The sequence below is a fragment of the Staurois parvus genome, unplaced genomic scaffold (genome assembly GCF_062004578.1).
Source record: "Staurois parvus isolate SC_StPar_1 unplaced genomic scaffold, SC_StPar_1.0 ptg000099l, whole genome shotgun sequence".
Taxonomy (NCBI): Eukaryota; Metazoa; Chordata; class Amphibia; order Anura; family Ranidae; genus Staurois; species Staurois parvus.
Window position 1 is genome coordinate 1,168,019 of NW_028317895.1, and position 23,327 is coordinate 1,191,345.

At 39.9% G+C, this 23,327-nt stretch overlaps 1 long non-coding RNA gene across 1 annotated transcript; it reads right to left on the bottom strand.

Moving 5' to 3' along the window:
• Window positions 1-3,338: 3,338 nt before the first annotated feature.
• On the bottom strand, window positions 3,339-22,257 carry LOC149467805 (uncharacterized). Its single transcript, XR_016311828.1, has 8 exons — window positions 22,217-22,257; window positions 21,176-21,241; window positions 17,761-17,793; window positions 17,498-17,527; window positions 17,041-17,091; window positions 8,948-8,980; window positions 6,824-6,913; window positions 3,339-3,451 (listed from the first exon to the last, which is right to left on the bottom strand). It is a non-coding gene; the product is annotated as an uncharacterized LOC149467805 (long non-coding RNA).
• Between the last annotated feature and the right edge of the window lie 1,070 nt (window positions 22,258-23,327).

A 23,327-nucleotide genomic window follows, 5' to 3' on the forward strand; every position in this document is an offset into this window, starting at 1 on the left:
AATTTTCTATGTATTTTGCACATATCTTGACGTAATTAAGATATATAGATGACATCTACATTTTGTGGGATGGCCCTATATCTCTCTTGCATTATTGTACATTTACATGAATACCAATTCCTTCAACTTATTTTCACTATGACCTTTGACCATCATAAGATCACCTTCCTTGATGTAGAAGTGGATATCTTACCTAATTGAACATTATCCAGGATTATTGTATAGGAAGTCTACAGCAGGCAACACTATCCTTAGAGAAAATTATTTTCAACCAGCCCCAAATATATTCCATAGTCTCAATATCTTAGTTTGAGACCTAATTTTCAAAGTGAGGACAATTTCAAACTAGCAGCCACTGAAGTAAAACTAAGGCTGTTGGATAGGGGATTCTTCAAATCCTGTCTATGCAAGACCTATAGTAGGACCCTTAGGAAATCATGCATGGACTTACTTTTCAGACAATCCCATAAAAAAGACAACATTTATGCTTCAATTCACATATTTTACTTCATATCATAGTCAACTTGACCTGGTGAAAAAGTATTTCCATAGATACTGACATTTGCTTACATCGGACCCTAAGATTGTAAAATATATCCCCATGGTTCCTTCTGTTACATACAGGCAAGCTCCCTTGCTTCTGGACAAAGGTGTCAGGAGCTCTTTTACCTCATCTCAGATCTCCAGACAGCCCAAACTGAAGGAACATTTCTGTACAACACTTGTAATTTTTGTTTGTTTATCTACCCTGTGGCTAATACATATTTACCTAATGGTCGTATGTTCCATCCTAAATACTTCATCAACTGCCAGACACAAGGAGTGGTATATATACCTGCCACTGTGGGGCTTATTATGTTGGTAAAACTGCCAGAGAATTTGGAAATTAGGAAGCATGTACAGGCTGCATCTAGAAGGAATATTTATTCACCTATTGGCAGACATATTGCTCACATACACAGATACAACATGCCTGAATTAAACTTTTGGGCTTTGAATAAAATCTCTCCCAATTCCAGAGGTGGTGACTTTAACAAAATATTCTCCAGAGCCACCTCTCCCCCTGGGTTAAATTACATCATTAGTTTTAAGCGCTTTTTTAAATGCTTTTCCTTGAGTGAGTGGGTTGGGGGAGGGGTATGAATAGGGCATCTAATTGGTACTTTGTTCTTCATTGTCTATCCTGCTCCCCCCCCTTTATTTCACTTTTTTCATATATTTTCTTTTAATTTTCTGCTTGATTTTTATTTTATTTAACTTTTCTTAAGTGGCATTCTATAATTGTATTATCATTATGCATCTTTTTTTGTGTTTTTTGTAATAGCATTATTTTTGTGCACTACAATTGTTTACTAAGTGGATTTGTTTAGCTATACACTATTCATCCTTTTAAAGGTGATCCCTTTATGGGATTTAAGTTTCCTCAGAGTGTTTCTCGTGGTGCGCCCAGCATGTGTAGCCCTCACATTGCTGCCGAGGGATAGAACAGTGAGGACTATTTTACCCCCCCCTTTACATCCTTATTGAGCCTGGGCTGCCTAGCTGTGGCTCTTGCAGCCCTCGCGTATGGGGTTGCTAGGCAACCTCATCGGGAGGACTTTACATGCCAGAGCCCGCTACGACTTGCATAGATGTGACATCATCATGGCGCTTTATCACTTCAGAAGTGATGCCCCCGCCTCCCAGAAATCGGACACAAGTGATGGGGAACACTTTCCTTCTATTCCCTTTGGAGGAAAGGTACACATATTTATGGTGTTTGTACACAATTTTTCTTTACCATTATATGTTTTTTTCTTTGATTGGCTATCGGCCCCCTGTGAGGACTATATAATGGGTAGCCAATTATGAAGCTCCTAGCGGTGTTTTTGGATTTGTTGGCTACAGGACCGCCAATCTTTCATCCAAGTTGCTGGCTGGTTAGTGTTTTCTCTTTTTTTTTAGTGCATTTTTGTTGCTATATATCTGGGGTCTCTATTTTCTATTTTTTGTAATCAGTACAACTGATAACATCTATATATTGATGATGTATTATTTTTGTATTTCCTAGGTGGGGCTTTCAGTATTTTCACTATATCACATCTATACTTGTGAATTCCCTACTGCCTTCCTTTTATGGTACAATGGCTTCTGGATGAATATTCCTGGTTATCTATTTTTTGTGGATTCAAAAGACCTTTTTTCTAATCAAAAGCCCCAGAGGTATCTATGTTACTATTTTTGTTCTCAGAAATACTCTACTATAGTATGTTTTTTTATTAATGGTAAATGTGTGTTTCCGCATTTTCATCCCTTGTGCCCCAATATCTGGAATCCTGCCAACATGGGTTTGAATCCTCCTACCCTAGGAAATGCTGCAATTTTGGTCCAGTAAGTGTTCCTAGATTGGCTATTTATATTGTTTTGGCGTGAGAATTTTTAATGTACTCTGTGATACATATGCTTATTTTCCAGATATAACCACCTTAATATTACCCCCTGATAAGGATTCACATCAAGAATGGAAACACGTGGGGGTTGTCATATGTAGTATCAAGTTCATATGTCTTATGGTGGCTTTATGTCTTTATGGACCAAGTTTTTATGATGTACTTATATATACAATGTTTTAAATTAATTTGTAATACACCTTTTGAGTTTTAAAGCGGAGCTCCACCCAAAAGGGGAAGTTAAGGATTGGCACCTTTGTAGAGTGGGTACCCAAAATTGACAGGTACCTGCTCCCACTTCCACTGAGATTGCCTAAGTGATTGGAAGTGGAAGTTGTCCTCCACCCCTCCCTCCCCGTAGTCTTCTGGGGCACGTGACAGACCATTCAGAAAGAGCAGTGTCACTCGCATATGAGCAGTGGGCACCCGGCTATGAAGCCGTAAACTGTGCACAGCCGGGTGCCCACTCTGAAAATGCCTGCGCCGGGAACACTGGTCAGCCGGTGAAACAACACCGCAGGATCAAGGGACAGGTGAGTATCTGTTTTTTAAAAGTCTGCAGCTACAGTTTTTGTAGCTGCTGACTTTTATTTTTTTTCAATGTAACTGGAACTCCGCTTTAATTTGGAATTAGTATTCTTTGGTGCCGTGAAAGTCCCTTTTCTTTTTGCTCTGTTTGTCACTCGTTAAATTTTCGGATGTTGCACCCTGTCCAACCAGATGGGGCTATTTTTCTCCAAGTCTTAGCATATGTAGGAGTTTTATATGTTAAAATGATTATACTGCGTTTTATATGTCTCTGTGAAACCCTTGCTCTATCTATCTCCAATGTAAAGGTAAGTAAACTGAATTTATATATCAACCAAGCTATCTTGCAAAATAAATAAGGAACGACACCAATATTTTGCTAGACAACCATATTTATTTTCCAAGAAACTTAAGAAATTAAAGATTGCACAAATGTCAGTAAATGGGGCAACATAGATGTAAAATGGTTCTAGAGTAATTTTTGTCTTGTTTACCTGCAAAAAAAAAGGAAGCATCAAAATTTGTAAAATTTCATAAATATCTACATTGTTATATTATTACATTTTGTATGTATGTCTCTTCTTTTAGAAGTTTGTGTAACACCAAGTGTTTGCTGTTTACAGAGAACAGCCACATATTGTCCTGCATGCTTGTAGAATATCCATGTCATCTGCCATCCATTTTCTTTTGCAGTGTATGAACAATCCACTTTGGGCAATGAAATTAAAAAGCTAAACACGCTTCTGAACTAGAGCTTTGCTTACCCACAGCTGTCATTGTCAGTTAAATTAGAAGCTCAAATATTTGTTGTACTTTTGTATAAAGCATTGAAAGAAAATAATCTTTTGCTGGGTTCTTATTGCTGTCCATATCCCTGTTTTGGCAACGTACATTCACTTCCTGAAATCTCTCCAAACTGAAGAGAACTGCCAACATAGCCAGTTTCCACAAAAACAGGTGTCTGCATTAGAAACTTTCTCTTTTTTTTCCAATTTGGTGACAATTTGTATAATTTTAGATTTTCCCTTACTTCCCTCACTGTTTTGGAGGCTGATAGTCTTCCCATAGGAACACAGCACTAACAAATGAATGACTTTCTAACTGTTCTTTCTTTTAGGTCTAAAAAGAAGGCTTAGGCAAAATTTCTATACATATAAAAATCCTTGCTTATTTTAATAAGTAAAATGTATAAAGGCATAACAACACACCAATCAATACAATTAGGCATGGACAGCTCCAAAGAATATCTAATTGATACAACTGGTTAGAAAGCATATCAATAATCAGTATATAGAGTCACATGCCACCTTGTATAGAGCTCCAAGCACAACTTATTGTATCAAAAATATTGCTATAGTTACACAAACAATACACATATCAAAAAATTCTTCAAGTCTCTATTTATATTCATCTCAGGCAGCTGTAAAGGTGTAACCTGTAATATTAGCAAGAATGTTGTAGATCTATATATTGCCAAGCAAGTTTTTATTGTCATCTATGTCTCTGTTGTGGAGATTTACCCCCTTTATGTGTCTTAGTCCTGTCGAAGAATCAGGCATCCATCTGCGTGTTCATCAACCCACTCTGGCCCTCCAGCCATTCTGCCACTAACTCTCATTTGCTTGCTATTAATAGTCATTGGCAGTAAAGGTCTGAGTGACCCTTAATAAAATGAGATTTGTATGCACATGAAACAATATAAAACATCTGGATATGTTTTTTATATATGGTGCATTACAGCACGCCTCTCTTTCATTCTATGTAGAAATCTTGGTGTAACTAGAATCTTCAGGATCCCGGAAACCATGAAGAGCACCTCTGACCCCCCCTCCCCTCTGAGCCCAGGGCCCTTTACTCCAATCGTGGTCCCTTTATTACGGTCCTGCAACAGGACCATTTCACATTGGTTGCAATGTTTTCTTCAAGCCAAACAGGAACACTTTAGTGGTGAAGTGCAAATTGTTTGTAGTATACATTATACATTTATTTTGTGAATAAATAACATTTCTAATCATATGGATTTAATCATAAGAGCCCCCCTTTACAGAGTTCCACCTTTACATCTGAACCTACAGAGTTCCCCTTTACATCTGAATCTACAGAGTTCCCCTTTACATCTGAATCCGCAGAGTTTCCCCTTTACATCTGAATCCGCAGAGTTTCCCCTTTACATCTGAATCTGCAGAGTTCCCCTTTACATCTGAATCTGCAGAGTTGCCCTTACACTGTAAGGGCAACTCTGCAGACTCTGATGTATAGAGCGAACTCTGGGGACTCTAATTTGATAACTCTGATGCAAGGAGGGAACTCTGGTGTACGGGTAACTCTGATATAAGGGGGTCTGTGGTAACCAGAGCCCCCATTTACATCAAAGTTCCCAGCATTCCCCTTTAATCATGGTGACTGGAGCATCTCTTACATCAGAGTCTGCAGAGCCTTCCCTCATCAGAGGCCACAAAGCCCCCCTACATCAGAGTCTGCAGAGCCCCCCCAATCAGAATCCTCAGATCCCCCCTATATCAGAGTCTGCAGATCCCCCCTATATCAGAGTCTGCAGAGCCCCCCTACATCAGAGTCCATAGAGCCCCCCACCATCAGAGTCTGCAGAGACCCCCACCATCACAGTCTGAAGAATTTCCACTTCCACTGTCATGGACATCTCTGTAGACTCTGGAATGTAAAGGGGAACTCTGATTTAAGGGGGGCTCTGATGTAAGGGGGAATGCTGTGAGGTCTGGTGTAAAGGGGAACTGTGATGTAAGGGTGTCTCTGCTCACCAAAGCCCCCTTACATGAGAGGTCACAGAGCACCCCTTACATCAGAGTCCCTCTTACATTATTGTACTGGGAGGCAGGAGATGGGAGGGATGGAGGAGACTTCACTCACAGGATGAATGGTTGGATTGGCTACGGCACCTTTCCACGTCCTGCTTCATGGTCTCAAACTTCCCTGGCTCTGCTCCTCTTTTTCCTGCGTTTTCCTCCTGTGTCTTCTCCCACTCACTTTCTGTCCACACATCTCCTCTAAGACACTGTCAGGGAGTGTGGGCAGGAAGTGGGCTGAAAGTGGGCAGGGACAGACACAGGAGGAGGAGGAGCAGAGCCAGCTCTCTTTCTCCTTTCCTGTCCATGCTGGGGGGGGGGGGAGGAGGAGAGGGGAACTATCAGCACTGCCTTTGGGCTGCCTGTGAGAGGAATTCTCACCTCAGAGTCCTGCAGCTAGCAACAGCACTGTGGAAACACAGTCCAGGCTCTTGGGTCCCCCCCCCACTCCAAGGCCCAGTCACAAGTGCAACCTTTGTTACCCTGGTAGTAACGCTACTGGATCTTGTCCACTTCAGTTAATTTTTATATTTTGGCTGAAGAATGTCAAAGAAGAATTTCATTGTTTGAAACTTAAGTGGTAGAATGTTAATTACACTCACTTCCATACCCCCCCCCCCCACATCTCATTCATAGATCCAAAGTTCCGTAGCTTCTGGTATACTTCTGTAACAAATAAAACTGTATTCTTTTACATGAAAGCTTAACCTGGCTAGTTAAAGAGAAACTTCCCTCTAACTTGTCTCACCTCCTTCTTCAACTCTGCCATCTGTAAAACTATGGTAAGTGTGCAGATGTGCTGAAAGGCTATGCCTGGACTATGGGACCCAGCTTCCCCTCATTTACTAAACTCTGGAGTAACTGCACTTGCAAAGTGCATAGTCTAAATGCCTTTAGTAAATTAATCCCAATGGCTTCTCATCTGTGATTAGTTCATGCCATGGCTGCTTTAGGCTGGGTACCCTTCTCTGTTCCTCCCCAAATGAAGTCTATTGTAACTAAAAACATTAAAGCTTTGATTGTTTAAAATGTTTTTATACTCACTTATTATGCCGAGTTTGCATTCAGCTATGAGCAATGTTTAATTTACTGTGTCCTCTGTGCCAGATTTTCTGTGATGGTTGAAACAAATTTCTGAAACACACAGTTTTAAAAATACTTAACAACAAAGTGTAAAAAAAGACATATTCAGTACATCTTATACAAACATGTTCCCAAATTTTATTTCTCTAAAACCCTGTTTTACCCCTTTAAAAACTCCAACAGAATAATACCAGTCAAAACCATGCCCCAACGTGTGTCGCCATATCAGACTTTCTCAAGAAATATGACAAAATGCATCAGAGTATGGTACGGTGGAAACAGGAAGTAACATAATTGGAAGCTATGCCATACTGGGACCGATCAACGTGTTGAGAAATTGATGGACCTGCAGTGTGGCACCAGGTGGCCCTTGATGTAGCAGTTATGTTTTATGTTCCATGTGATATGTTTAAATGCAAGAACTGATCTGGTTAGCATAATTTTTATGGAATAAGCTTCAGGAGCTTGTATTTACTTCACTTTTGGAGCATTTGTTTGTATATATATATATATATATATATATATATATATATATATATATATAAATTTATTTGTTTAAAATTACAGTGCTGCAATGTAGCCGCAGTGCTTATTTGTTTTATATTGTTATATTGAGAGAAACATTAAGGTCTTTCACAATTCATTTATAAGCTATTATATTTTCAGCATTGAGTAGGGTTATATAAATACATTTATTCCAACATTTCATTATGAGTGAGGTCTCCAATCCTTGTTAATAAACTGATTACCCAACGCTGTACACTTTTTAAATCTATGCACTACTGTGTACTTCTTACCCTGATGCCTCAAACTGTACTCCATATTCAAGATATAGAGACAATTCTATATTTGCATCACCATTCAAACAACATCATACATTCTTATTCATCCAAAGATGTTCAACTAATGCTTGGTACTGAATGCTTTTCTTTAGCCTAAAGTTATATTGTATTCCCTAGATCTTCTCCGTTTTTCCCAACTTCATTCCATTTGTATCAAGTAAAATTTCTTATTCCATTCCCATGTTTCAGTGTTGTCAAAATCCTTCTGTTAAATGTACTACTGGTGAGTTTTAGTATTTTTACATAATCTCTATCATCAACAAAAAGGGCAACATTTACACTCACTGGCCCTTTTATTAGGTCTACCTTGCTAGTATCGGTTGGACTCACTTTTGTCTTCAGAACTGTCTAATTCTTCATGGCACAGATTCAACAACGGGTTGGAAACATTCAGAGATTTTGGTCCATATTGACATGAGTTACTGTTGTCTTTCCATCATCTCGAACCAGTCTGCTCTCCTCTGACCTCTGATATCAACAAGGCATTTTCATCCACACAACTGCCGCTCACTGGATATTTTCTCTTTTATGTACCATTCTCCGTAGAGATGGTTGTGTGTGAAAATCCCAGTAGATCAGCAGTTTTTGAAATAATCAGACCAGCTCAACTGACACCAACAACCATGCCACGTTCAAAGTAATTTAAATCCACTTTCTTCCCCACTCTGATGCTCAGTTTGAGCTTCAACAAGTTGTCTTCACCACGTCTAGATGCATGAATGCATTGAATTGCTGCCATGTGATTGGCTGATTAGCAATTTGTGTTACCAAGCAATTGAACAGGTGTATCTAATAAAGTGGCCGGCGAGTGTACTTCTCTAATAGCCACCAGGGCATGTTTAAAAAGGCTGACATGAACCAGGCTTGTTACAAATTCTTGTGATATACTATCGAATCCTTTGTCTTTGATCTCTTCAACAGTTGTTTACCTGTCTATATCATTTTTCCTTTGTCCCTGCTTCTCTACCAGGCTATCATGAAGAGCAGTATTAAATGGTCTTACAAAATTCAAAAATATTACATTGCTAGTATTTTTACACATCAATTTTCAATATAATAAAACTTCTGTTAACAATAAAATCTATAACAAATATTTTATTCCTGTAAAGAAACCTTTAAAGGAAATATAATATCTGAAATACAAATTCTTTATTATATACTTTTAAAAAAAGAAGTAATCTAATGAACAAAACAATGATGAAAACACCTACAATGTAGTTGATGCAGTCAATGTTTTACTTACCAGAACTTTGTCTAAATCTGTAATGACTCCCACCTATAAACATTAAAACACATTCAGTGAAAGCAAAACAAACATGTCTTACATTTACAAACTTGTTTTTGATTTTTTCTTGTTCAAATATTTTGTTGATTTTTAAGCAGGGAGGAAAAGGAGGGACAATGGGAATATACATTTCTTAGAAAATTGCAAAAATAGCAAAAATAGGAAAAATAGGCATCAATGACAACAGAGTCTTTACAAGAAAGGGGAGAGGGGGGTACGGTGGTTTTGAAAAAAACAGATTTAGGGGATAGAAGATAGGAGAAGCCATTAACTTAGGTGTATACAAAGGTTTAACAAATAAATAGGCACGCTCTCCAGTGTAGCATAGGGGAATCATAACATACGAGTGTAGAGTAATACAAAATGGTCAGGGGGAGAAAATAAAAAGAAAAAAAAAGGGGGGAAGGGAAAAAAAAGGGGGGGCGGGTTGGGAATGTCAGAGGGAGAGTGGGGAGGGGTAAGAAGGGGTAGGTGACTCCACAATTAGCAGCAGTAAATTATTATTATTATTAATATACAGAATTTATACAGTTCGCTCAGCGCTGTACATTACAATGGGAGACAATATATGCAACAGTACAATAACAATACAATGCGATACATGAGGGGTTCGAGGGCCCTGCTCCTTGGAGCTCACAATCTAGGAGGGAGGGGATAGTGGTACAGGAGGAAATAGCTGTGGGGGATGGAGTGGTAGGAGGAGTGGAGGAGGTCAGCAATTAGCAGGGGGTGGGGTAGGCTTCCCTGAAGAGGTGGGTTTTCAGGGTGCCCCTAAAAGAGAGGAGAGTAGGTAATAGTCTGATGGATTGGGGTAGGGAGTTCCAGAGGATGGGTGATGCCCTGGAGAAGTCCTAGAGGTGGGCATGGGAGGAGGAGACCAGGGAACTAGAGAGAAGGAGGTTTTGTGAGGAGCGGAGAGAGCGTGTTGGGTGGTACTTGGATATTAGGTCGGTGATGTAATTTGGGGAAGTATGATGGACAGCTTTGTACGTCAGTGTTAGGATTTAGAATTTTATCCGTTGGGCAATCGGAAGCCATTGGAGGGATTGGTAGAGGGGGGGTGGCGGAAATGGAGTGGTTGGTAAGGTGGATGAGTCTGGCTGCCGTATTCAGGATCGACTGAAGTGGGGATAGCCTGTGGCGAGGCACGCCAGTAAGGAGGGAGTTGCAGTAATCGAGTCGTGATATGATGAGGGAGTGGATGAGCTGCTTGGTGGTTTCTGGGGTTAGAAATGGGCGTATTTTGGCGATGTTGCGGAGGTGGAGTCTGCATGAGTTTGTTAGTGATTGGACTTGGGGCTGGAAGGATAGATTGGAGTCAAGAATGATACCAAGTACTCTGGCCTGCAGGGTGGGCCTGATGGTGGCATTGTTGGACGTGATGGAGAAGTCAGTGGGGGGTGGTGTGCAGGCTGGGGGGAAAACTAGGAGCTCGGTTTTGGAGAGGTTCAGTTTAAAGAAGTGGAGCGACATCCAATCAAATATGTTGTTCAGTAGGCTTGTGATTCGGGCGGAGACTGAGGGGGTGAGGCGAAGGGTCGAGAGATAGATTTGTGTGTTGTCGGCATAGAGGTATTAGTTGAAGCTGTGAGAGGTTATGAGTTGGCCAAGGGAGGAGGTGTAGATGGAGAAGAGAAGGGGCCTGAGGACAGAACCTTGAGGGACCCCAACAGAGAGAGGGAGTGATGGGGAGGTGGTAGCGTTATAGGTAACGCTGAAGGAGCGCTGGGATAGGTAGGAGGAGAGCCAGGAGAGAGCGGAGTCTCTGATGCCGAGGGAGTGTAGTTTATTAAGAAGGAGGAGGTGGTCAACTGTGTCGAAGACCATGGAGAGGTCGAGGAGTAGGAGGACAGAGTAGTGGCCATTAGCTTTGACGGTTAGCAGGTCATTAGTGATTTTGAGTAGGGCGGTTTCGGTGGAGTGTAGGGGACGGAAGCCAGACTGTAGTGGATCGAGAAGGTTGTTGTCAGTGAGGTGGGCGCTTAGGCAATTGTAGACTAAGCGCTCAAGGAGCTTGGAAGTAAATGGGAGCAGGGAGATGGGTCTAAGGTTGTTCAGGTCGGTGTGGTCCAGGGAGGGTTTTTTGAGCATTGGGGTAATGTGCGCGTGCTTTAGGGGGGAGGGGAATGCACCAGTAGAGAGGGAAAGATTGAATATGTGGGTGAGGGAGCGTAGGATGGAGGAGGAGGGTGCCCGGAGGAGTTGTGTGGGGACAGGGTCAAGGGGGCAAGTGGTGAGGCGGGTTTCTGAGAAGACCTTGGTGACTTGTGATAGGTAAATGGAGGAGTATGTGATAGGTAAATGGAGGAGTATGTGTGATTGATAGGGAATGGTACCAGAGTAGCATGGAATAGTCGTTACGGGTTGAGTCGTCAAAGTTTCGTGAGAGGAAGTGCTCTACCCAGGGGTTCCAAACATTCCTGAATTTAGGGATGGTATCTTGAATTGTGGCTTCTACTTTGGCGTGAATCATAGCCTGGGTAACTTTATTTTTAACTACTGCAATGCATAATGAGGGAGATTTCCAAGACTTGTTTTTGATTTTTTCTTAAGCACAGGAATGTATATCTGTAATTCAAGTGATATAAATGTATGTGTCATGTATTTGTTCCAATAATGATCATATACTGTGTATTAGTATATACTGACTTTACCTTCTTTTGTTGTTTTTTTTGTGCAAAACTATGGAAATTGGAACTATGGACAGATACATTGTATAAACCCAAAACAGGTATAGATGCACAAATTATTGTATGTTACAAGGATCTCATTAGTAAAGCCTTTTGTTATAAAAAATATATATATATATATGATTTTGAATCTACAAATGCAAGACTATGCAATTCATTCAAAAATGAGGTACTGCTTGTACAATTTGATTATTTGTGACAACACTGTTCTGCCTTAAACACTGTTATTTTATATAATGATCTAGATCTTGACTGGAAATACAACATTGCCATGTTCCAGAAGTTTGAATATGGTGATTGTAAATTGTGTGCAACAGATTGTGTATTGCTGTGCACATTTTCACTTTTTTTAATAATCTCTAGATGACTGTGTGTAGCCCAAAACAACTGTGATTAATCACACATGATTGCAGCATCGAATGGGGTTGATTTACTAAAGGCAAATAGACTGTGCACTTTGCATATGTTCCAGGTGTTCTTTGCAAAGTGAAGCTGATTCACTAAGCTTTGGAGCAACTGCACATGTGGAGCGCAACTTCACTTGCATGTACACAGTCTATTTGCATTTAATAACTAGCTCATACTTAGGGATGAACAAATCTGCCCAAACTCATTGGGCTTGATTAACTAAAGGCAAATAGACTGTACACTGTACTGGAGTTTGTTTAACAGTCGGCTAAACCTACTCCCAGGTTGAGCTGGCACGAGAATGTGTCCTTACCCTGATGCACTCCTCTACCTTTAGACCTGGATGAAATTAGTTCTGTATGCAGTATAGACTATACACTGTTCCCACTGGAGACAGCAAAGTCTTGTGCTGAAACTTAGTTACATGCAGGGGCGGACTGACCATTTAGCCACTCGGGCAGTGCCTAAGGGCCCGGGGTCAGTAGGGGGCCCCATGAGATGCCCCTAGTACCTTTTATAGGTTTTTTTGCATGTGGTTTGAGTGTGGGCAAGGACACAGGGGCCCGATGATTTCCTATTGCCCTATTGTCACTTTTACAACTTTCAAATTTCCCGCCAGTTCCATCCCCCGTACGTTCCCACGTCGCAGGGAACAGAACCCGGAAGACATTGCAGGGGACACTGCAGGATGGACATCGCGGGAGCGCAGGACAAGGTAAGTGAAGAAGAGATCCCGGAGCAGCGCTGCAAGGTATTCACGAGTGTAGTTTGGGGTTACCGCTTGTGGTACTGAAACCTTACCCCGAGCTACACTCTGGAATACCGCCTGGGAGGTTAATGTCATTATAACCCTTTTTGGATTTGTTGACATTTGTTTCTGTGTCCATTTGGAGATCTGGATACATCATCCGAAAAATGAATCAGAAACTAAATGAATCACGTATTACCATCCTAATCCATCTGATGGCACTACCCCACAGGTAAAGGTCACTGTTATCTCCAGGGCAGCTAGGATCTCACTCCCAGTTGACAGCACACTTGTCTCAACATCAGTGTGCAATTCCAGGCCCACCATTAAGGTTTCATGTGTACCTGAAAGTATGCAGTGATGTAATTGGACCTCCCTGCGGTGTGTTCTTTGCGGATGTCAGTTTTCTTGCACTGACTGGAAATAGCTCTGGACCAGCCAGAGGCAAAAAATACAGCACACAGGAGATGAGGAAGGCACAGCTTGCCATGTGGTACCTCCATCCCCATATGAAAACACTGTGTGCAGTCACCCCGACATCTGTACACACTCAGCCCCCCACACCTGTACACACTCAGCCCCCCTCACATCTGTATAAATGTCACCCCCTCCACACACACACACAAACATCTGTACACATACATAGCTTCAGCCCCCCTGTACACAAACAGCCCCGTCCCTTCTTCACTTGTACACACAGCATCTACTTCTTAAGGAGGTCTTCCTTGTCCCAGCTCTCCCAGTTTCCACATGCTACAAAGCTGACACGTTGCTTAACCTCCTCGGCGGTATGATTATTTCCGATTTTTTGTGCTGAAAGCGGTACCATTTTTTTGCATGGAAATATTTTTTATTGTAGGCTGTAATTTTTAGGAATAACTCACTGAAATCTGTACGAACAAGAATCTAGTAAACATCCCGGGTAGGATAAAATTTGAAACATGAAATCATAAATTATAATTTAATAAATAATCATAAAAAATAATAATATAATAATAATAAATTTAATTCAATAATATAATCAAACCAAAAACACTGAAATTTGAAATACAGAGGCAAATTCGCACATCGCTGAGCAAAGTCGCAAAATCGTTTTCAGTGTCTGATGACGAATTTCCCCACGAATCATTATCACTCAATTCTGCAAGTGGTTCTGATTTACTATCGCTGTTCTCTAGCTGGTCTAAAACCGCTTTTGACGTAAAGGGACGCTTTTTGGACGCCATGGACTTTTCTAAGTTTCCAGGCAGAAAGAACAGTCAAAATGCAGGCAGGGCACAGGACAAAGCAGTAGCGACAAAATGTATGTGAAATGCATTGAAACAGCAATGTTTTACTATGTAATAATCATTTTTAAAAAAATGAAATTTTTTAAAAATTTCAAATTTGCCGCCGGTTCCAGAGCCCGTACGTCCCGACGTCACAGGGACCGGAACACGGAAGCCGGATGCCGGCATCGGCCGGAGGAGATGGCCGGGGATGCTGCAGGGGACACATCGCGGGAGCGAAGGACAAGGTAAGTGCTGCAGGGACTCCCTGAGCAACGCCGCATGGTAAGCCCGATTGTAGCTCGGGGTTACCGCTCTTGGAACTCAAATTTTACCCCAAGCTACACTCGGGAATACCGCTAAGGAGGTTAAACACAGAGAGGAGCTTCTACCGAGCACAGTACAGGCAGCACACACACCAGGAGTGCACATGCAGGAAGTGCCAGAGGTGCAGTAATGAGCTCCAATGTGAGCTCAATGACACAGACCAGCAGCAGCTGCTAACTTTTCTTCTGCTATATAAAAATGCAGCACAGCCAAGCTGCCCCTTCTACCCCCACATGAAAAGAATGTGCTAGGGGCAGCTGCCCTTCCCACCCCCTTCTCCTGGCTCTGGCTGACAACGCAGTTACCCGTACCCGCTCTTTCTCTTTAACCTCTTACTCCTCGGCCCCTCTGTAACCTCCCCCCCTTCATCCTTCACCTCTTCCTCGTCACTACCTTATCCTTCTATGTCACTAAGGTACAAGAAGAAGCTATGGGTAGTTTTTCACCGTGGTAGTGGTTCACCATCTAGTGCACCTGCTTTTTTTAAATAAAAAATGTGTCATACTTACCTATTCTGTGGAATGTTTTTGCACAGAGCAGCCCTGATCCTCCTCTTCTGGGCTCCCCCACCAACAACCCTGGCTTCTCCTTTTTTCTGAGTGCCCGCAGGGTTGTACTGTGTGTGTCCATTGGCACGAACTACACAGATCAACCCCACTCCTTTTTCACAGGCTGTGATTGATAGCAGCAGAAGCAAATGGCTACCGCTGCCGCCTCTGAGCCAGTGAGGAGAGCAGCTATGCTGCTCTTGAGCAGAGCGCTGGATCGAGATGGGGCACAGGTAAGTATTTGGGGGGCTAGGGGGGTGCAGAACAAAGAAGGGTTTTTATCTTAATGCAGATAATGCATTAGGGTAAAAAAGTCTAAGTTTACAACCACTTTATGTTTAGTCAACATTTTTTGCTTAGAAATCAGCACAAGGGATAGAACTTACATTCAATGTGTAGTGTCCAACCAACAGTACAAGGGACACTTTGCATTAAAAATAAGTACCCTCCCTTCTGCTGATTAGAAAAATGACTAAGTTTAGGCTTTCTGTGTCTCTGAGATTATACACTTGAGTTTTAAGTGTAGCAAAACATGTGCCTTGCTTGTGTTTCCACATTTTAGCCTGTTTTATCTGGTCACAGTCACATAGAGGTTTATTTACTAAAGCTGGAGAGTGGAAAAATCAAGCTCACTTCTGCATAGAAACCAATCAGATTCCAGATTATATTGCCAAAGCTTAGTTGTGCAAGCTGAGGTTAGAAGCTGATTGGTTCCTATGCAGAAGTGAGCCTGATTTTGCCCTCTCTAGCTTTAGTAAATAAACCCCTTACTGTCCTGGCACTAACCAATTTTTACTTAACCATGCCTAAGGGCTGCAGTCCTGATATTTTTTAAAAATTTGGTATATGGGGGTATGGCAGGAGGTTGCGGTGCACTTGGAGTGAGGGTGTATAGTGTTTTGGGTGCACATGTGTTGAGGTTGAGGAGCTGCAAGAAAAAACATAACTGTTGGGATGGGACTAACTGACAACGGAATAGTGGACAACAACTGCCTGATTCACACTAATCACCTCAAACAAAAATGTATCATCTAAAATAAAAAGACAAAAACTCCAATTAATAGAAAAAAGTAGTTAATGTGTTGACAATTGAAGAGCTTTATCAATCAGTTGTTGCAGACAGATATTGGTCCTTTAACAGAATTTTTCGGTGTACAGATCTGTGTACACTTGCAAGGCATATAAGAAAATGTTCCACAGCATGATAATTCAAAGAACTAAAGCATAGTTTGTTAAAGTAGATGAAAACCCAAATCATAAAGTTTCATATAAATGTAAAAATATAACATAATAATATAATTGGGGAAGCCTATTTTTTGTTATTCACTAGCTTTCTTGAAAATAAAAGCTGATGATACAGCATAAAGGTCATTGTTTGGGCGCATTAGGGTGACAGTGCTCTGCCTCTCTCTCCCATAATCATGTGCTGTAAATCACCCTGTCACATGTTCTAAGAACGCTATAACTTTCTATGCTTATGAACATTGCCTATGCATTTAAAAAGGCCTGTGAAAAAAACAAGCAGTTTCAGCCGGCAACAACTAGGAAATTTGCCCTTTAAAAAACACTTGCAGCCTGTAATCACTGTTGTGTAGGCAGAAAAGGAATAAACTGTTACAAAGGATGAAAAAAAGGTAAAACACTTCTCTTATCCCTCCCCCAAGTTTCTAAGATACACAACATTTTGCTTTTGAAAACCCGCCACTGCCTTCAAGCCCTACACTTATTTCTCTTAATGCAGTTTGTCAGCAGCACTCCCTACTCCCTATGCTCTCCATATTAAAGCTAAAGTGCACTGTCAATTTGGCTGTTGTGACCTCACCCTCTTATAGGGAGGAGACTGGCTTATCCAAAAGCCCCTATCTAAAACAGCTGGCCTAAACTCAAAGGCCAGGGAGAGCATTATGGTTACAAAGAATTTGATTGTGGGAATTTGGCAGATTCCCACATTAATTCCCCATGATCACAATGCATAATATATAAATAGAAGTTGTTAAAAAATATTTTTAAAAAAAGTAATGACCTATGACAGAGTTCTGCAACATGAGGCAAGTTGTCTTACCATTATTTCACAGGAGACATCTCTGATGTCAGTGCTCAGGGGCCTATCATTCTATAAGTAAGAAAAGGAACACTGTTATTGTTATCTTTGCATACAGCATGATACAGAAAATCATAATGGGCAAAATTTACCATTGACTGTGTATTGTTAGGGCCTGTCTCAGCAATCCGTTCCATTTAAAATACAGTCGGGTATACTCTAGCATACATTTTTGTTGGCAAATCTAAAGAGATTGTAACACGTCTGGCTAATATCATACGTTTGTTTTGTCTACTGTTTATTCAGTTAACTAATGCTTCTTCATCAGCACAATTTCAGATTTGCTTTTGCCCTCGCAGCTTTGTCTACAAAATGCAGATATGCAAGCAAACTCAATAATGACTTTTTCAAAATATTAGCTACTGATGTAAGAAATCTAAACATTATTATGTAAGATTATTTAAACAGGTAAACTTACCAGGATATCACCCAAGAAAGGAATGTCATCCTATAAAAAAGTAGTGAAAAGAGTAGTGAAAAGATAGTGCTGTTAATCTAGGAAAAATTGTTGTTGTAACTGTTAACTTATTATCTAATACTGGATCATTTGTCCTGGAGAGGCCTGCTCTGACCCTCCTGATTTCCCTCTTTCCACTGTAAAGCCATTTGCTTTGTAAGTTTAGTTGACGGGTAAAAACATTTTTGTGTACAATAAAAATGTGAATGATTGGAGGTACATACCAGGATTTTCATCACTTTTGCAATTATGCTGTCCTAAAATATATAACAGAGAAATAAATTAAACCATTATATATCAATATAAGGTGATTTTTAGAGAGAAATAATATGAAATTATATGTAATTAATTATATGTACTGTATGAAATTGTATATACAAACATGCATTCTAACACGCTACAACATCACAATAAACATATAAACATGCCTGAACAGACATGGCATTTATACCATCCTGGGTAGAGATAAATATAAAGGTTGCCTTTTGCATATTCTCCTTTTGAAAATACTGTTTCCCTGGTTGTCAAGATGTCTAATTGATTTTACGAGTTACTGATCCGAAACAAGAATACAGTTGAACTGACATTAGTCTAATATTCCTCACCAAATTCTTTCTTCTTGCTGTTGTGGGCTGATTTACCAAAGGAGTAGAGGCTGTTCACTAATCAAAAGAATGGTAACTTTTATCATTTTTTTAATCATTTTTAAAAACAAATTTAGCTTTCTTTTGGTGGTATTTAATCACAACAGTTTTTTTTTTACTTTTTGCTATATAAATAAATAAGGTTGGAAAAAACTCGTAAAAAGGGTGTTTTTCTTAGTTTCTGTTATAAAATTTAGCAAATAAATATTTGTTCTTTAACATTTAATCTGCTACATTTCTTTGGTAAAAATAACCCAAATTAGTGTATATTATTTAGTCTGTGGGAAAGTTAGAAAGTCTACAAGCTATGGTACGTACAGTATATATGAAAATTGATCAATCCTGAGGTCCTAAAATGTCAGGAAAGTACAAATACCCCCAAAATGACCCCTTTTTAGAAATTAGACATACAGGATTTAGTAAAAGGTATGTTGAATTTTATGAAGTTGTAATTTTTTCTTGCAATTCTTTGCAAAATTTAAAAAAATAAAAATAAATAAAATGTGTTTTTTCCCCACAAATTTGTCATTTCTACAACTTATTTCTAACACATGGTATAGACATACTTGCAATTACATCCCAAAATATATTCTGCTACATCTCCCAAGTAAGGGGATGCCACATGTATGAGATTTTTTTTCACAGCCTAGCCACATAAAGGAGCTCAAAATCCAAGAAGCATCTTTGGGCTTTCAAGGAGCATAAATTTAGTCTAAATTACACTTCTAATTTCTTGACTACCTATCACACTTTTGAAGGTCCTGGAGTACAAAGACAATGAAAACACCCACAAAATGACCCACATTTTGGAAAGCAGCCTCCCCAATGTATTTTCTATGAGCCATGGGTCTTTTAAACATGCCATTTTTTAGCACAAGTTTTTGGAAACATTGACAGAAAATGAAAACTTTTTTTTACACAAAGTTGTCCATTTATTCGATATTTCTAACACACAGCACGAACATACTAATAAATACACCCCAATATGTATTCTGCTACTTCTAATGAGTATGGTGATACCACATGTGTGAGACTTTTTCATAGCCTAGCCACATAGAGAGGCCCACAATCTAAGGAGCATCTTCAGGCATTATAGGGGCAAAAATTACACATTTGATTTCCTGACTACCTATAACATTTTTGAAGACCCACTGGGGACAACAACAGATGTTGATGGTCCACTGGGACTCCAACAGATGTTGACAGTCCACTAGGAACACCAACAGATGTTGATGGTCCACGGGGACACTGAAAGATACTAAAGGTACACTAGGGACACTGACAGATGTTTATGGTCCACTAGTGACACCAACAGATGTTGAAGGTCCAATAGGGACACTGACAGATGATAGCGTTGCAATGGGATATTATTGCAGATGTCAATGGGACACTGGTACACTGTGGGAGATGTTGATGAGACGCTGGTACACTTTGACAGATGTTGATGGGGCACTGGTACACTGTGACAAATGTTTTGTGCACTGGTACACAGTAACAGATGTTGATGGGACACTGGTATACTGACAGATGATTTGTGAACTGGTACACTGTGACAGATGGTGATGATCCACTAGGGACACCGACAGATGTTGATGTTGCAGTGGGACACTGACAGATGTTGATGCTGCAATGGAACACTATTGAAATTGTTGATGTTTACTGGTACACTGTGACAGATGTTGATGGGATATTGGTACACTGACATATTTTTGTGCACTGGTACATTTTGACAGATGTTGATGGGACACTGGTACAGATATCAATGTCCACTTGGACAGGGACAGATGGTGATTGGTGCACTAGTGTGGGATGGCTGCACTGTGTGTGATCTGTGTGTAGCTGCACATTAAAATTAGCAGCTACACACAGATTGCTGACAGGCTACAGCAATCCTCTCTCTCTCTCCTCACTGAACTCAGAAGGAAAGCTGATACAGAGGCACATGCCTCTGTTTATATTGTGTGATGGCTGTGATTGGACACAGCCATCACATGATCAGGAGGGCCAATCACAGAGTCCATATCCTTATCTGGAATGCACAGTGTCCTAGGGACACAGCCATCACAGGATCATGCGGCTGTAGTATGAGAGGATGTATGGGTTTGGTGCGTCCTCCCAGAATGGTGCTTATCCCACCCCTAGCCGTTTATGTACAGTGATCTGGTGGGAATTAATCATTCAATTAAAGATGAAAACAAATATATATATATATATATATATATATATATATATATATATATATATATGTATTTGTTGATTGAATGCTAATTGAACTTTTAAACTTTTTTTTTCATTTTGGAGAGTTTGTGATGGTTATAACCCCTGTCAGTTTTTTTTCCATCTGTGTCCCATTGGCGAGATTTCTCTTCATTTTATGCCCCATAGCCAAAACAGGAAGTGAAAGGAAATCTCTTCAAAGTGAAGGAATCCCTAGTTGTCACCAAGGCCACTGAGCTAGTGTCTCCATTTTAAGGTTTTCTTGTACTACTGTTCTAGGGACAACCCAAAATTTAGGAGTTTTCTTTTACTATGGATATAGTAAACAGGATAAATAAAGAGGATGAATCTCCCTAAGAGGTGCACAGACACCTGACATGTGTTTTAATCCCTATATACTCTGTCTAAAACAAAAAAAACCATTTTGCTGTTAGTTATACTTTAATTACTGACTCTCAATACTACATCCAGAGACAACCAAGCAACTAGAATTTTCAGCATGAGGTCAGCATTGGCAGCAATAATTTTTAGCTCAGTGCAGGTTTCCATTAATTTATTTTGCACCTGTCTGAATCGGAGCTATTAGTTGGGCATTTGATAGATGTAGGTTTTGATGAGATTCCCCAACATCGTTGTTGTATTTCCTAGAACTCTGCCTGACAAATAGCCAATGGATGATTTCATTTATCTGCAAAACTTTTTTTATTGTTACAATTTTTTTACATGTGCTTGAAGTATATTTAAGCTCAAAAACAAAAACTGTAACATAGTTCCTTACCACAAATCCAAACAAGACATTTGCAACCTGATCTCCAATCTGTTCTGCATTTTGAAGGGTAATAGTCTATAAAGTAAAGAACACACACATATATGTTAAACCATACAGTTTATATACAGAAATCTTCTTTTTAATTAAAGATGTAAAATTATGTTTTTATCTCAGTAAACTAAAATCAATTGAAAAAGGACAGTGGAGACATTTTCAAAGAGGACTATTCAAGGTGGTTCAGAATAAAGTGGAAGTTTAGTCAAATCCTATGCCTAACGTTAAACTTTCTCTCAGCCACATTCTAAGCCTACTCTATCTAACCCTGTAAAGAAAAGATAGCTATACTTACCTATTATGAAGCTGCACAGGTCTAGTCCCACACTGAGCTGTCAGCGGTGGCTTCTGTGTAGAGCAGTGGCAGCTGTTGTTGGCTGCCTCTCTCTACAAAGAAGCCCCTGCTGGAGAACGGACTGGAGAAGCTTCAAGATAGGTTAATATAGCGATCTTTCTTTACAGGGTTAAATAGATTAAGCTTAGAATGGGGTTGGGAGTAGGTTTATTGTTTTGAGTTTACTTCCACTTTAAATGACTTTCTATGGTGTAAGCTGAACAGGTGGCATGATGTATCCAGAGCTTTCAATTGGAGCATTGTATGATCATGCGAGATTAATTGTTACTACCTGCTACCTGTGTAGTTTATTCAGTAGGGTGGTCCCTGCCTGACCAATTGCTCCATACCTGACTTACTGCTATTGCTAGTGATTGAAAAAAAAACAGTGCATGTAGTACTAGCTTGAGACATCTTATGTTGTTTACACAATGATGGCATTGCTGTATTTTACAGTAGTTTAATAGAAGGATTTTTTTTTTTCAGGTTTTCCCTTTTTTGATTACCTTACCTACCTAAATGTGAAAAATATGAGGTATTATAATTGTATAACTGTAGCAGTTTGCATGTTTGCATATATATAGATATATATATATATATATATATATATATATATAAAGATATACAAAATAAAGATATACAAAATAAAAATAGGTCTTTACCACGTGTGTGCCAAGAATATTGTCAATGGTGCATCCAACTTTTTCCTGAAAAGAAAATTGGCAAATTAAATTAACTATTATAAAGGTATATAATTCAACATTGTGTGAAAATATAGTTTGACATCATTTGACAGCTGTCTAAGGGGAAGATTCTGCTTGATTTTGAAGAAATGTGTTCTCACTTCCTGTTGTGCGTGTAGGATGCTAAGGGAAGGGAAAACCCCTTTAGACATAAAAACAACAAAGTGGTTTTAAACAAAGCCTACTCTATTTAACCCATTCACTGCCATTGTACGTAAAGTGTTACTAAACCCACAACAGTAAAATCAGTCTGTATATGCAGTAAATCATGCTTGTTATACTCACTGTGGAACCTAAGGGGTTAATTCTCTGCATTGTGTAAAAAGGCTGTTTGATCATGTCTTTTCTGATCCTCCCATTTTTCTACTGTCCCCAATCCATCTACTGGTAGAACAGAGCCTTGGAGGCAAGCTGCACATGCTCAATTTGGTGTGTATTGCTAGATAAGTTTTTTTTCTTGGGAGAGAACATGTGATCAGCACAGGGTCAATCAGCACTGTCCAGACAGAGGGTCAGGGGTTATGCAGCCTCATAGGACAATCAAGGGAGAATAAAAACTCCTCCTACAAGCTTTAACCAGTGCTCTGCTGGACACTAATAGAAGTCACAAGACTGCTCTAACTGTTGATGAGAAAAGATATTTAGCAGTTTATATTTATTAATTTAGTTGCATTTACATTTTCTGTGTGCTGTGGAAGACCAGATATAGTGATTGCAGGGTCCTGGGTTTAATAACACTTTAAAGGTTACATCAGAACAGAACTGCCAGCAGCTGGCTAGCTCAGTAACCCGTATGCCCACTGCATTCACCTAGGCTATAAACTCATGGTCACTCCACCAACCATAAACTCATAGCAGAAGGGTCCCTAAAGGTGGGTACACATGTACTGAAATTCATCTGGCTCAGCAGGAACTGGACAAATTTAAGTCTGTGTGTAGCTCTGTCTGTTCAACAGAAGATGATAATTAAACTGGCTTCTGACAATGGTCCTTCTGGAAAACCAGTATTCTGATGGGAGAGAGGCCCCGC